Below are 12710 nucleotides of genomic sequence, written 5' to 3'. Positions count from 1 at the left end.
AAGAGTCTGGCTGTTCCTCTGAAAGTTAAACATAAAATTACCATGTGATCTGGCAATTCTACTCTTAGGTATATACCCAAAATAACTGAAAACAGGTGTTCAAACAAAAACTTCTACAAAGGTTTCTTGGGAGCACTACTCAGAATAACCAAAAGGCAGAAACAACCCAATATTCATCAGTGGGTAGATGGATAAACAAAATGTATATCCAGACAATAGAATACTATTGGGCCATAAAAAGTAGTGAAATACTGACCTGAATTCAACATGGATGGACATTGAAAACATTATGCTAAGTGAAAGAAGCCAGACACACAAAAAACCCACATCTTATATTTTTTCATTTATATACAATGTCCACAATAGGCGAATCCACAGAGACAGATAGCAAATTAGTTGTTAGGGGCTGGGGTGAGAGAGAGAAATGAGGACTGACTGCTGAATGCATACGAGTTCTTTTTGGGGTGGTTACGAGAATGTTCTGGAATTAGATCGTGGTGATGGCTACACAGTATTATGAATGTACTAAAAGCCACTGAACTATAACTTTAAAAAGGCTAACATGGTGAATTTTGTTTTGTGACTTTTACCTCAATAAAAAATACAGCACCCCCTATCTTACAGGATATCACTCCCAGGCTAGCATCTTAACATTGCTTTTAAGATGCCCTTCCAATCTTCTAGCAGGCCAACAGTAGCTTCCAGGATACATTCCATGGGAAGATCAACGGGTCCTTGTGATCCTGTGCCCACTGTCATACATCCTTTCCCGTTAAGTGGGTTCCTTGGTATAAGACAAGGTAATGTGGGATCTTAGAATAAGTCAGACCCCTTGTAAGTTCTCATATGGTGGTGTTGGCTGAGGTGCTATTGGCAGGAAAGGCAATGAGTAGACGCTGGCTGCTGGAAGTTGCTCCTAGATGCAATGAACTATCAAGGCTTGTTGAGATAAGGATAAGGAACCAAGAGTGTATCTTTCAAAAAAGAGGTTCAAACCCATGAAAATCTTCCTAACCAAGATGGCAATTCTAGCACTTTTGAGAAGGAGGCCCCTGGAAAAATGGGATGACTTTCTACCTCTGTTAAAAACCCAAGTCTCCATTTGTGGTACAACATGATCAGCACCTACGTACACTATCTCTATTGGTTCTTGTAGAAGCTCTTCAAGATAAACATCCTCACTGTGCAAATGGTGAATTATTGCCTGTAAGGCTAAGTCACTGAATCGTGATCACAGGACTAAGAGGTGAAGGTGACCATGAACAGGGCTGTTGCACTCTGTGATTCGTGCTGTTTCTTTAATGAAGCTTGGCAAACACATGACATGTCTGCCACAATTACCTACTTTAGTGCTCCTGGCAGACATTATTAATCAATCATGGCTTTCTTTCCCTCTGAGTCTAGACTCTGCATCCTCTTAGACAGCCACTCTTGTAATTGGCATAGAAGATAAAAACTCCTCTGCCATCCTAGCATCACACATCACACTGCCTCCCTCTATCTGAACTGGTGTCTCCCGAATCTACTTGTGAGCCAACAGAGAGGCCCAAGTCAGTTTAGAAGACCCCTCTAGATGATGTGGCCATTTCTTCCCTGGGGCCAGGATGAGGTGTGGTTGTGAAGCCTGGAAAGGTGTGGGCCAACTGAAGATGGAGACAAGGATCAGGAAACTGAAAGAGATAGGAGGAACTAAAGGCATGTGGCCATGGTCTCAGCCCCACATCTGCTCCATTTCCCAGAGGAAGCAAGTGACTCAGGCCTGGCCAGTCAGGCCCGGTAATTGAAAGGGGCACGTGACCTGGGCCAGGCCCATCATAAACCCAGGGAGTTGGGTTGAAATTTTGGGCAAGAGGGGCGCCTGGGTGGCACAGCGGTTAAGCGCCTGCCTTCGGCTCAGGGCGTGATTCCGGCGTTATGGGATCGAGCCCCACATCAGGCTCCTCTGCTGGGAGCCTGCTCTTCCTCTCCCACTCCCCCTGCTTGTGTTCCCTCTCTCGCTGGCTGTCTCTATCTCTGTCAAATAAATAAATAAAATCTTTAAAAAAAAAAAGAAATTTTGGGCAAGAGGCAGGATGGCTAAACTGTAGAACGTCCACTTGGTGCTGCTGTGGCCACTTTGCCACCATGAAGGGAGCACCTGGCTAAGAACAGAGTCAACAGCAAGTAAAGCAGAGCCAGGGATGGAGCAGGGCAGATTCCTGGTGCTCTTGCTTGAGCTCCTGGATGCGGTCAGATCTACAATCAGCTCCCCCGGCTCATTTTTTTCCCCTAAGCCAGTTGGAATTGTTTTTTGCCAATTGCCAATGAAACGAATCCTGTTTAATACAATCTATTTGTCTTCTATAACTCTCTTTCCCTCAATTATTGTTAAAAAAAAAACATGCCCTTAATCTTCTGTGTAGATTAAGGATCTCTTCACTTATCTTTGCCCTAATTCATTTACCCCCCTCCCCACTATGACTGCTGCATGGCAACCTATAGGCGCTTCCTGGGCTGTCTGCTCAAACTCCTCCGGGGTTTATGAGAGATAGTCTCCAGGCGAGCCTCTGTGAGTCTTTTGGAAAACCTCTTTATCGAAGACAGGAACTATTGTGTTTGTTACCCCATACTCTCTGCGAAGAAATCATGGCATCTAATCCTCTGAGTGCAGTGCCAGGAAAATGTAGGTCTATTATTATTTCCTTCTCACAGTGAGAAACAGGGACCCTGAGAGATTAAGTTTCTTGTCCAAGATCACACAGTTAATCCACGATGGATTCGAACCCAGTGTGTGTGGCTCCAAAGCTCACTGTCACCACTGAAGTGGACTGCCCCCATCGGTAAGTGGCTATGATTACTATTATGAACAGTAACAATCAGTCACTCCAACAGGGCTGATGACGTGATGGCTTTCTTATCCCTGATCACTGGCCCTGCCCCATCTTCCAACTACTCCAAATCTGCTTTCTGAAAAGTAATCTACAGACGGATGGGAGGTGAAGGAGCCGTATTAGGGCCTTGTACTTGCAAATGGAGAGAGTCGCTTAGGACGGCCTCAAAGCTGTCTTATTCCATCATTATCTTGTTCAATACAATAAGCCTCAGAACCAGGTTATTTGCACAGTAGAAGCTAGGTCAATGCATACTTGATTACCTGGCTATCTCTGTTCCAGCCATTTGCCAGTCTAACTTGGGCGCTCTGGCTGATAAGAATTCTGAGACTAGGAGTGAAGAAATGTAAGGGCTCCAGGCCTAACTCTGCCATTAACTATGTATAACTGCAGGTCACTTTCCTCCCCTCTTCGGACCTCACTTTCTGCATCTACAAAATTGGTAGGTGTGCTAGGGGGGTGTTTGACTAGAGTGATATTTCCCAAAATGTTTTCCAGCAGGCATTTTTCAGAAGTTTGAAAAAAGGAGAAAACACCCCTCACCCCACCTGGGTCCAGTAATTTTGGGAACACTGGGTAGGACAAAGCTAAACAAAAGTATATTTACCACAGGACTTCTTGGAAACCTCGGTCTGCTCTTGTGCCTTACAACTCCTCCCATACAGGGAGGTAGAGGCCAGAGTTCCCAAATTTACTTGACACAGGAACTCCTTCTGGGTGCACTGTCTTCTGGGGGAGTTGTTTTGTGAAACAGAATTTGGGGAAAGTTAGATGAGGGGATCTGCAGGATCCCTTTCAGGTTTGAGAAGTTTTAATTCAAAATTCATTATTTTGACTTAGGGCCCTGTGAGATGCTAAACTACATCCTGAATCATGAAAGCAAAAAAAAAACAAACAAACAAACAAAAAAAAAAAACAATGACAGTCAGTAAAGTTTAGATGCAGTTCTGTTGTAATTTGTAGAATTCCAGTTGCGGAAAATGAGAGTTCATGAGCAGAATGGATGATAACGATCCAATAAACAGAACACTCATGAACTTGGACCGTGCTGGGCAACAGAGGGAGCTATATCGAAAACTGACCCTGCTCTGAGTTTCCTTTATGGAAATTTCAGGATGCATAGATTACCCATCCTGTACCACCAGAGTCTGTGTTGAATATAAAGTCATAAATTCATGGCTGGAAGACAGTGACTTAGAGACTCTGAGTTGTGAAATCATAATGGCTTTGAACTTTTAGAGATCAAATGGCATTTGAACAAATGCCTGGTGGTGTGCATGTTGTCTACAGGAAAGCAAACAGGCCAATGAACTAACAAGCAACCCGCTGAACCTGCCTGGGGAAGAGATTAATTCCATATCAGCCCCTATTACTAACTGTAAAATTGCGCACAATGCAATTGACATTCTCTTCAGGGAGCTTTCTTTATTTTCATATTTTGGTGAGAATGAAAAGTACCTATAGAAAAGGACTTTATGGATTTATTCTTGACTGAAGTCCTCTAAGCCTATTTTCCCTCAGATCTGCATTTTCCCATCATGTGGGTTTTCAGGAGGAAGCGAGGTATGTGGCATTGGAGTCAGACATTGCATCAATATTGGGTGACCATTATGTGCTAAGCGTTGGGAATATAGCAGCAAACAATGATTTAAAAGTCCCTATCCTAATAGAGCTGCCATCCTGATTCTGTTACTTATCAGCTGTGCGAGCTTGGGCAAGTCACTTAACCTCTCTGAGCCTTAGCTCGTTACAACACGATCACAGGATTGCACACGATTCCAGGATTGCTGGAAAATAAATGTCAGATTTTGCAGGTAGAGTGTCAAGCCTAGGGCCTGGCACTTAAGTGGCTTCTAGAAACAGCAGTCAGCATTATGGCTCTTGCAGCCAGAAGGGGAGAAGCGAGTTCAGATAGGTTCAGGGAGGCTTCACACTACAGGCAGACCCTTACAAGAAGATGCAGGATGAGCAGGGGCGTCTGAGAAGAATGCCTTACTTCCCAAATAAAGTCCTGCTTTTGTTGTCTGCCCCTCACCTGATTCGCCCCAGCTTTCCCAGATTCACCAGTGTGCACAACTGCTGGGCTGGTGACCTTGATCCCAGGGCCCTGCCTGCTGATTCACATCCTCACACAGGCAGTCAGCTTCCTATTAGACATTCAGCCCCTACTACCCTAGCCTCTTGGGATAACCTCTGAGGTAACAGACATGCCTCCATCCCAGCCTCAGGGCAGGGCACCCCTACCAGGCCCAGACATCCAGAGGGTGGTCAGCACAGATCTACCTGAAAGCAATTCACTCAGCACATCCCGGGAGCCCGGAGATGGGGGCTCTTTGTCCTGCCTGCCGTTGCCTTGCCTCGTGCTCCTGAGCTGCTCACTTCTACCGCCGGGTCAGGTTCTCCTACACAGACTGAAGGCATGCCATCAGCCAACCTTAGGGGCAGTCCCCCAGTTTTGGCATTCTACAAGGTACAACTATTCCTCTCACAGGCCATCTGGCAGAGATCTGGAGCCAGTCGAATTTCAGTTTGTCTGATATTACCTCCACTTTCTGAGTTGTTTTTCTATCAGCAAAAATGGAGTTAATAATTCCTACCTATATGCATATTTTTAAATTAAATTCCTACCTTTAAATGAAGGCTGGGGTACACAATGCAAAGAACATGAATCTTGAGTCAGACAGGCTTGAGTTTGAATACTGGCACTGCCATTGGCAACGCAAGGCACTTCCTCTCACTACATGCCTCAGTTTCCCCATCTGTCAAATAGGCAGATAGCACCTGGCTTGAAGAATTGTGCAGGTGAGGCAAGCCATGCATCATGCCTGCACATAGCAGATGATCAATAATCGGCAGCTCTTATTGTTATTGTGGTTGTTATTCATTCTAAAAATAAGCGCCTGCTTAAAAGCCGATACTCTCCCAATTTCCACCACTGTGCTCACCCTCTCTAGATCTTCGACACTGGGGGTCCTCCTCCAATCAGTGATGGGGCTTCTACGGCTGAAAGCTCCAGAGGGAGCTCCAGAGGGAGTTCAGTGGCAACACCAAATTCCTTTTAGGCTGGAGTTCATGGTCCATGCAGCATTCCCTGTTGAAAGGTGTGTCCTCAAATACACAATACCCTACTTAGCCTCCTCTCCTGGGATCCTAATTCTAGTTCATGCTTTGTGGCGGATATAAAGCCATCCTTTGAGTGATTTGAGTCTCAAATTCACCCATGATCTCACCTGTTACCACCTTTGCCCCCATGTGCTGCTGCACAGCTCCGTCTATTCAGAAGAGCCTGCGGGCACTGAAAGGGACCAAAATCCCTGAGACTCAGGGTTGGATGAGAATGAATGTTACTTAGTTGAAGCTCTCTCCTGGTGCTTGACCTTTCTCTACCCCACCCCCTGCTGAGAGTACATCCAGCCTATTCTTACTTACCTCTAACGATGGGGAACTCACTAAATGCAAAGGTGGGTCATTTCATCATCCACCCAGTGGTCAGTTAACTGCCTGGCTCACTTGAAAAAAGGTCACTCAACTGCAACAAAAAAGCTTCTCGTGGGTGAGCAATCTGTGAGTCGTAGTTCCAAAGAACAATACTGTTTTCTTGTCCACCCCTCTCCCCAACTCTGAACTTGTGACCACAAAAAATGGAGATACGACATTTTCCTTTGGAATAACAAAACTCTGTTAATGTGTCTCTTTTATTCACCCACCCGCTAGACATTCCCATAAGGAATCTACTTTAGATACCCACAGGGATTGCATTTTCAATTCTAAACATAATTAGCTAACTTCCAGAAGAAGGAGAGCATTTATGGGCATAGATAAATCATATCCTTGACCAAATACCCTCTTCTACTTTCCAACAGGGAACCCAGAGCAATTTCAGGACACGACTCAGGGGGTAACATTGTTTTTCTTCTGTAGCTTCAAAAACCAAGGCGGAGAAGCGAAGGTCACCCAACAAATCAAGGGCAAAACCATGCACTAAATCCCAGGAATCGGAGACCTCCCAGCGTAGTAATTGATCCTCTAAGATAAATGTTTGTCTTGCTAACCAGGGAAACTTACTGTGGTCCTTACACAGGGATTCTTGAGGCCCCAAATTATAAACAGGGAAACAGGGCCTGGTAATGAGTTGAGTGATTAATTGGCAAAGAAAGCTTTCAAGGAGGGAAAGGATCAATGAGCTGAAGAAAAATTAAACACCCTTCAGGAAGTTTTCCCACTCCCTTTACATTGTTTTAATTCTTCATGCTCAGTCTCTTCATTAAACATTTTTTGAAGTGGGTTTTTATTTTGTTTCTTAGTTTTTGCTCTTTTGGTTATTTTTCTGGCAAGGTTATTTGATCCCATCTCCAACTTAGATGATTTCTCAGACTGAATTTATCTTGACCTTTGCCCAGTGAAGCAGAACAGGCTCTTGCTTATCTGAAGTAAATGGGACCAAGAGGCCATGGAATCATCAAAAACGGAATCAGAAATGGCTAAGATACAGCACGCTCTGTTTCTGTGCCGATGAAAGGGGCACAGTGAGAATTAGTGTCGCGGTCACGGGACACGGGTGGTGTGAGGGCTCTGAGGGAGCCACCTGAAGTGTGGCCTGACTCACAGCAGCTTCCCTCCCCTGGCGGCGGCTCCTCAGCCACAGTCGGAGAGCTTGGGCTTTGGACCGAGAGGCCGGTCCCCTTCCCAGCTGTTCCTGTGCTGGCCGTGTGACAACAGCAACTTGGGCAACCTCTCTGAGCTGTGGTTATCAGTCAGCTCTTGCTAATGCAGCATGCCACAGGACAGTAAGGCAGGTGATTGTTGTGTTATTTTCTTTGTGCCTCGTAGACAACTGGCACTCAGTCTGCATCTGCCAGATGACTCAGTAGAACAAGGGTACCATCGCCAGCGCTGCAGGATCATTGTGGAGGTTAAAGGGGCGCTTGTCAATAAAAGCCTAGGGCATTTTTGGAGCGCCTGGCTGGCTCAGTCAGTAGAATATGTGACTCGTGATCTCGGGGTTATGAGTTCAAGCCCCACTTTGGGTACAGAGATTACTTCTAAAAAAAGAAATCTTAAAAAATAAGAGCATAGGACATTTTAGATACTCATTAAACAGTAGCTCTTACAGTGCCAGACTGTCGGTGCCAGGGCTGGGAAAGTGTCTGGGTTTTGAATTATAGAGGCCCCTTGTCCTGCAGATGAGAAAACGGAGACTCGGATATATAGATCTGTTTGCTTGTTCATTCATTTAACATAAACCCCCAAGGTGTCTCTTACATGTTAGGCACTGTACTGGGGATGTATTAAGACAGAAAAAAAAAAAATCTCTATACTTACGCAGTTTACATTCTAGTGGGGGGAGATAAGAAAGCAGTGGACAAATATATAAACAAGGATAATTTTACATGCTAACAAAGTGCTGTGAGCATAAGAAAGCAGGTAATGTGATAGACAGGGTCTGACAGTGGTGGTAGGGGGCTGTGTTAGAGGAGGTGACCAGCCGGGGCCTCTCTGACGAGGTAACGGAGGAACAGAGACCTGAATGACCGGAAGGACAGAGTCAAACTAAATTTGGAAGCAAGTGTTCTGGAACAGTGCTTCTTCCTTGGTTTATTTTGGTGTGTGCTCCCACAGGTCTTTTTTCGAGGGGAAGGGGGGACATGATTTTTATTTCAATATAATTTCAAACTTACAGAAAAGCTCCAGAACAGTGCAAGGAACTCTCGTCTTCTAGATTCACCAATTGTTTACGTTTGCCCCACTCTCTCGCCTCTCTTCCTCTGTATGAATATATAATATATACACATACTTTTACACATACACACATACTTTTTCAGAACTGTTTGAGAGTTCATAATGCAAACACACGGCCCTGTTACCCTATTCTTCAGGATGTATTTCCTAAAATCAGAACACTCTCGGGGCGCCTGGGTGGCACAGCGGTTAAGCGCCTGCCTTCGGCTCAGGGCGTGATCCCAGCGTTCTGGGATCGAGCCCCACATCAGGCTCCTCCGCTATGAGCCTGCCTCTTCCTCTCCCACTCCCCCTGCTTGTGCTCCCTCTCTCGCTGGCTGTCTCTATCTCTGTCGAATAAATAAATTAAAAAAATCTTTAAAAAAAAAAAAAAAAAGAACACTCTCTTACATAACCACCATCCGTATTTAAATTTCATTGTTTGCTCCAACAATAACCTTTTGAAATTACATACATTTTTCCGGGACCAGGATCACATACTGCATGTAATTCTCATGCTTCTTTAGTCTCCTTTAATCTGGAACAATTCCTTAGCTGCTGTCTTTCTTGACCTTGACATTTCTTAAGATTCCAGGCCAGTTATTTTATGGAATGTTCCCCTTGGGTTTCTTGATGCTTCTTGAGGAGTAGACTGAGTTAATGCCTTTTTTGGCAGAAGTAATGCCATGCCCTCCGCAGTGCCCTGTAGCAGGAGGCCTGTGGTGTTGGTCCATCCCCATACGGGTGATGTCAACTTTGACTCTTGGGTGAAGGTGGTCTCTGCCAGCTTTCTCCAGATCAAGTTACTATTTTCCCCTCTGTAACCAAGTCATTTGTGGGGAGGTCCTTTTAGAACATAAACATTCTGTTCCTCAAACTTTCCCCCATTAGTTTCAGCATTCACGAATGATTTTCTTACTCCATCTTTCCTGCTCTACCTATTGTTAACGTTCTACTGCAAGGAAGAGTTGTTCCTTCGGTCTTACTTATCTATATGATCATCTGTTTCTTGTAACACTACAAACTCGTCCGTTTTTATTTTATTCAATAGGTTATAATTCACTACTATTAGATTCTTCTCAGATTTGGCCAGTGAGAGCCCTTTTCAACTGACCCCTGTGTCTTTCTGACATGTTTCATCATCCTTCAAGAATTTCCTTGCTTTCTGGCACAAGATATTTCAGGCTCATCTTACACCTTCCTGGCACTAGGCCTGGAATCAGCCTTTTCTCCAATGAGCCCAGTTCCCTTCGATGTTAAAAGGTATTTAGAATCTGAGATTTAGAATCTGGGTGTCAGGTGAGCTCCTGCTACCAGTGTGTCATTGCTCCCAGGCTCTCTCAGGGGACAGAGGTAGAAAGCTTCTCAAACTTTAATGTGCCTAGGAGTTACTGGGGATAACGTTAAAAGTGCAGATTCTGATTCAGTTGGTCGGGTTATGAGCTGGGATGGTATCAGAGACTCTGCTTTTCTAACAAGCTTCCGGGTGATGCTGACACAACTGGTCCATCAGCCACATCTTGAGCACCGAGGATGTAGGGCAACGGTTCTCAAACGAAGGCATGTATTGATGCAGCTGTTGCTGATCTGGGACACTTCGAGAACCACTAATCTAGACACTGGTTCTCAAACATAGCGACACATAGGAATTCCTGGGTTGTTTTGTTTTGTTTTTAAATACTGACCGGTAAAGCCCCAGAGATTATGATTTAATTGGTATAGGATGTGGCCTGGGCATTGAGAATGTTATGACCTCCATAAGTGGTTCTATTGCTTAGCAAAAGTTGAGAAGACTGTTCTAGAAGAGGTAGAGGTAAATACAAGGCTTTTAAGAAGGAATGAGCTTGACATTTTCGAGGGCCATCAAGGAGGCCAATATGGCCGAGCAGAAGAAGGTAGGTCGGAGAGGTAGGCAGGAATGAGATCAGGAGGGGATGAGATGGGTCGTGCGTGCAGAGGTTTCTGTGGTGAGATGTGGAGCCACTGGAGGCTTTAAGCAAGGTTGACATGACCTGAATGCCTTAATCATGACCCCCATCCAACAGTCTTGAGGTCAGCTCTCTTGCCAGGCCCTTCTACCCGAATCAGTTTGGATTGTGACAAATAAAGTATGAAATGGCTTCATAGCCTTCTCTAAATGCCCCCCACGCACCTATTTTAAGTATTGCCCATGGATTTTGTTTAGAATTACTGTCCAAGGTTTTGAAATCCTTTAAAGGTAAGTTCAGGTACAGTAATAAAGTATTATATGACTGGAGGACCTGGCGGATAGGGGATGTCTCTAATTATTGATAAAGACACCTAGGAGTGCTTTGCTTTAAGAAAACTAACGTATATTGCACAACAATGTGAATATACCTAACACTACTGCCTAAAAATGGTTAAGATGGTAAATTTTATGTGTTTTTTACCACAATTTTTAAAAAAAAGTAATATTCATCATGTATGTGAAAGACAAATTTGCAAAGCACTGAATTCTTCAACTTGTTAAACTTTTATTTGTTCTTCAGGAAACTTACCATGAGTATATCACTACCATATGGAAAACTATATCATACCATTAAGAATAATAAAGAAGAATTTAATCCAAGAATGAAAAAAAGAGAAAAGAAAATGTATAAAACCACAACCTGGGAAATGGACAAAGTTGGGAAAAACTTCTCACTTGAACACAAAGATTCTTGACGTGAGGGTTTTTGCGTCAGGTTGACCTAAGTACTAGTGTCCCTCTAGGGCACTAAAAACATGATCCACTTGACACGTAGCATTGCAGAAACATAACTAGCTTGGAGAGAGAGGATGGCGAGGGGCCTTCTGAGATGTCAAGTCCAACAAAGTGATAATAACTTTGAGATTTTGCTTATCTGCTCTATCCCCTGAAGGCCATTGCACAATATGAGTGTGCTTGGATTGGACAGGATTCCTGTGACACGATTCACATTCTATTTTCATTCTGGCAGTTGGTAACCTTTCTTCTAGGAAATGGAAAAAAACCTGTTGGTGATACTCTGTTGTCCTGAGCATGTGAGGGCAGCAAGACTGCCCAGGGCAAACTGAGCAGAGGCAGGTGTGGCCCCTGGGCAATTTTTAGCAACACTCCCAGGCCTGATATTTGATGGTGGCCTGCAACTAGCTCTGTCAACCTGCCATGAAGATGACCTGCCCTTTCCCTCCGTCATTTGAGCCCTGGGTTTTTCCTGGGCAGGAGCTGACAGTGATGTCATCATCTCGTGGTGTTGTTGGGTGACCTTGTTCACTGAGCTGGTTCCACTCATTTCTCTTATATCCTAAAGTTGAACTGTGCAAAACAGTATTGAGAACCAAGGACAGGGAGGGTCAAGACTCTGCAAAAGGGAAGTCCCCTGGTCCTTCTCACCTGATTTCCAAACACTTATCGTGATCAGCTTTTATCTGACCCGGTTTCTAGCAATCTTCGGCCTAAAAAAGCCTTAAAGGAAAAACAATGTGAGAAGAGAGCAATGAGATTAGTTTTTAAATGGGGTGGACTCAGCAAGGCAGAAACTATGGACTCATAAAAACGACTTTGATCCCTGTTCTAAAGACAGATAAGTACTTACGAGTGGTCTTTTTGCACTGTGGACCAACCACAGAGGCCTGAAAGGCAGGAGGAGAAAGGAAGCACGTTATTTGGAGCTGCTGGTTTAATGAAAGGAAACAACGATGTACTGAACCCCTGCTGCACGCCATGCCCTGAGCTTGGACGTCAGTTAAGCCTCCGCCCCTCTTCATGAGGTGGGCACTGCCACGATCCTCATGTCATGGAGGAGGAAAGAGGATCAGAGGGGCTGAGTCTGTTATTCAAGTAGGAAGTAGTGGTGCTGGAGTAAGAACACAAAGTTTCTTGACTCCAAATCTGTATTCTTTACCTAGTACACACAGCGGGCGGCTTTCAGATACTATTACCAAGGGCTTATCAAGAACTCCGCTTGGGCTCTTTTCATCAGTAACAGAATTATCCCAGGCCTTGCCCCATCACACAGTGTTCGACCTGAAAGGACGCTGTACAGATGAAGACACTGAGGCTTCGAGCAGGTAAGAGAATCTGCTCTGTGGAGTGGCAGCATCCGGCCTCAGATCCCCAACCACGAGTCAACTACACGC

The sequence above is a fragment of the Ursus maritimus genome, unplaced genomic scaffold (genome assembly GCF_017311325.1).
Source record: "Ursus maritimus isolate PB19 unplaced genomic scaffold, ASM1731132v1 scaffold_14, whole genome shotgun sequence".
NCBI lineage: Eukaryota > Metazoa > Chordata > Mammalia > Carnivora > Ursidae > Ursus > Ursus maritimus.
This window is presented reverse-complemented; position numbering follows the sequence as displayed.